The following is a 4,006-nucleotide window of genomic DNA, read 5'->3' as shown; positions in this document are numbered from 1 at the left end:
TGAGCGTCCCGAACTAGAAAGCAATGGATTTCTTGCTTCTGTTACAAATTCCCCCAGCTGTAAGCCTTCCAACCTTCTAAATATTCCTTTATATGTGGTTCAGAGTTCTGGGACCATCCCCTGAGCCTGTTTGTTCAGGTATTCTGTGTGGTTGCTGAAGGAGCTCCTTAGTGCACTTCCACCGGATCCGTCGTCTTGTTTGTTCTCCTGTTGCATAAGTTTTTACCCATTACCTGTGTCTGAGTTAGATGTCTTGCCTCTTGTTTTGGCCCAGGTTAGCCTGGTGGCCTGATTAGCTAGTTGGTTAGTTGGTAGCCTTCTCAAAAGTCACAAGGATACTGAGAGACCAAGTGGTGACTTTGTAAATATCAGAAAAAGGCATTTCTTCCTCTAGGCAGAATTAGCTTTACCACAGAAACCCCAGTAGAGCAACAGCTAAGTACTCAGCTGCTAACTAAAAGATTGATGGTTCGAACACACCCAAAGCCCTCTGGAGAAGTTCTGCTCTGTCACGTGGAGCTGTTACAAGCTGAAATCAACTGGACAGTTTCTAACAAAAATTAGGAGCACCGATGGCTTAGGTATGGAGAATGGGCTATATTTCTGCTCCTATTCGCCCTCAGCCAAGCACCCTTGCGCAGAACAACTCAACTGTACAGGGTGGTCTTGCTTTGGCAGTTCTGGGATGTGGCTCATTCATAGGCCTAAAACCAAATCAAACCAAACTAAAGCAAACACATTGCTGTTGAGTCAATTCTGACGCCACGACCCTATAAAGTGTTTCTGAGATTATAAATCTTTATGTGTGCAGACAGCCTCATCTTTCTCTCATGAAGTGACTAGTGGGTTTGAACTGCCAACGTTTTGGTTAGCAGCTCCATACCTAACCACCAGGACTCCTTTCTACTAAGCCTATTATTATTGTTAAGTGCCGTCGAATTGGTTCTGACCTACAATGACCTTGTGTGGTGTTTCCAAGGAGCAGCTGGTGGATGTGAACTGCCAACCTAGATACTGGTATCAAAATGACACACAAGACTACATTTACAGAACTCTTCAATATGTTGTTGTTTGTTGTTAAGTGCCATCAGGTTGGTTCCGACCCATAGCGACCCTGCATAGGGTTTCCAAGGAGTGACTGGTGAGCTTGAACCACCGAGCTAGTAGTTCAAACAGCTTTGTGTTCTGGCGCATTAACACACAGCACCACACCACATTTACAGAACTCTTCAATATACTACAGATCATTTCCATCTTATTTTACTAGGACATTGTTCTCATTGTGTGCCAAGTCGGTTCCAACTCATAGTAATCCTGTATAGAGTTTCTGAGGCTATAGATCTTTATGGGAGCAGAAAGCCTCATCTTTTCCTGTGGAGCAACTGGTAGATTTCAACTGCTGACCTTGGAGTTAGCAAACCTGTTCGTAATCCACTACACTACCAGGGCTCCTTAGGACATTTCTCTAGACAAGTCCAAATTGATACTTATAATCCTACTGGTATGAGTACTAATGCAGCCAAACCAACCATGCAGTTGTCATTGGTCTATTCTGACTTATTGCAACCCCATGAGTTTCAGAGTAAAACTGTATAGGGGTTCAGGGGCTCACCAGGCTTTTCTTCTGAGGCACCTCTTATGGTACTAACCTTACAGTTAGTAGCCAAAGGCATTAATCATTTGCACCACCCAGGGACTCTCCTACTAACAATGCTGTTGTTGTTAGTGCCTTGGAATCCTTTCAGACTCATAGCAGCAATGTATAGGGTTTCCGAGGAGTGGCTGGTGAGTTTGAACTGCTGACCTTGTGACTCAAACCGACCTTTTGATGCAGTGCTTATCCTACAACACCACACTAACATATATTTAAATAATTAGTATAATGCTGTTGCTAATTGCTGTTGAGTCTGTTTCAACTCATAGCAACCCTGTATAGGGTTTCTAAGGAGCAACTGGTGGGTTTGAATGACTGACCTTAAAGTAAGTAGTCCAGTGCTCATCTTACAGTGCCACACCAGGATTTCAATGTTTACTATATACCTGACATTATTCTAAATACTAAATGCATTAGCTCATTTAATCCTCATCATAATTCTATAAGACACCAGTGTTTCCATTGTACAGACGCAGGACTTCTCTGAAACAACTGGCTCCAGATCACTGCTGAGAAGTGGTAGGGCTAGGATTAGAGTCAGACTCCAAAGTCTGTACTATTATTAAACACTGTGACACATATGTAAAGTGCTTGAAACGCAAAGCAGACCAGAATGGGAGATGTGTTGTCAAAGGGAAGTTCCTATGGATTGTACTAGTTTATCCTCCAACCTGATGGAGAACACTCTACTGGGTCAGACTCAACCATCCATCAAAGGTGCCACCATGCTGAGTTGTGCCTGCTTCTTACCATGAATCCAAATCTCCCTTGCTATGTGAGTTTATTTTCTGGTTTCAAGGTGTTCAGAAAAGGGTGGTGAGAACTTCATGTGGTGATAGGGAGCCCTTGCACTAGGGTTTATGAGAAGGTCTCATCTCCCCACCTTTGCACCTCCCTCCCCCTTGCGAGGGGCCATTGACTCTCCACTTGGCAACTCCCCAGGCACTTGCTCTCCCGAGTGCCACCCCCTCACAGGCGAGCGGGGCTCCATTACCGCTAATGGACAGCACGCATGCCACTGAGTGCCAGCGGATACCCCATTAATCCCGCCCGGTGGGTTGCTCAGTAGCAGATGTGAATTACTCAGTCACTAGGCGGCTGCCATCCCAAGACCCCCAAGTCTTCACATTTACCAGTAATGCTCTAATGGCATGCTTTCGTAGTCATGGCAACACGTGAGCAAAGCTTCCCAGAGCCCTCTAAGTACCTGGGGTGAAAGCAAAAGGGGCATGTTTGCCTCGGTGGGTTACTGTGTGAGCAGTGCCTAGGGCAGTGTGACTGTGATGGTCTCCTTGCCTGTTAATCACCTTAGTCAAATCCCAGACTGCCTGAAAGGAAAGAGCAGTGAACCTGCAGATATGCTGTTGGCCAAGTTGAGAAACACTTTTCAAGGCTGACCTATCCCACTTCCTCCCTGCAGCTCCCCTGAGCTCTACATTCTCCTACTTCTTCCACTCCCCTATGCAAAGTGGGGATCCCCAGCTGCAGCCAATCCTTATAAAGGAGGGAATCTTGGGGAAGATATCTAGTCCCTCTCCTGAGGGAACCTCCTCAGGGGACATTAGATCCAAATCACCTTTCCAAAGACTGCTCAGTGCCTGCCACAGTGTACTACCGATCAGGTGATGGGATTTATGGGATTTCTACAGTCCTCAGGGTTCTCTCCACCACTCACTTGTATATTTGTCATACTGTGGTGGCTTGTGTGTTGGTGTGGTACTGAAAACTATGCCACAGGCATTTGGTATATCAGCAGGGTCACCCATGGTGGTGTGCAGGTTCCAGCTGAGCTTCCAGTCTCAAGCAGAGTAGGAAAGAGAGGCAAACTACTTCTAAATGTTTAACCACAGAAAATCTTGGGAAGAGCAGAGAAACTCTGTCAGGTAGCACCAGAACATGGAATATTAAGGCATGATGAATAACATCAGAACACTGTCAGAGTGCCAGAAGCTGCATCCTTCAGGTTTGAATGCAATCAAAATATGACAGGAGAAGAGCTGCCTCCTTAAAGTAGTGTTGACAGGGATGATGGGAATGGAGTTAAACTTTGGGGAACTTCATTTGCTGATGGGGCAAAACTCAAAATGAGGACAAATAGCTGCAAACATCCATTAATAATGATATTATAGAATGTATGAACTATGAAGCTAGGAAAATTGGAAACAGGAACACATAAGCATTGATATCCTAGGCATTCTAGCTGAAATAGATTAGTATTGGCCATTTTGAATCTGATAATCATATCATTTACTATGCCAGAAATGACATTTTGAAGATGAATAATGTTGCATTCATCATCAAAAAAGAACATTTCACATATCCATATGTGTACAAGAAAGCCCAGTTAATACC

This window comes from Chrysochloris asiatica, unplaced genomic scaffold, assembly GCF_000296735.1.
Source record: "Chrysochloris asiatica unplaced genomic scaffold, ChrAsi1.0 scaffold00100, whole genome shotgun sequence".
Taxonomy (NCBI): domain Eukaryota; kingdom Metazoa; phylum Chordata; class Mammalia; order Afrosoricida; family Chrysochloridae; genus Chrysochloris; species Chrysochloris asiatica.
The sequence above is the reverse complement of the archived record's forward strand: the minus strand, read 5'-3'. Positions refer to the sequence as shown.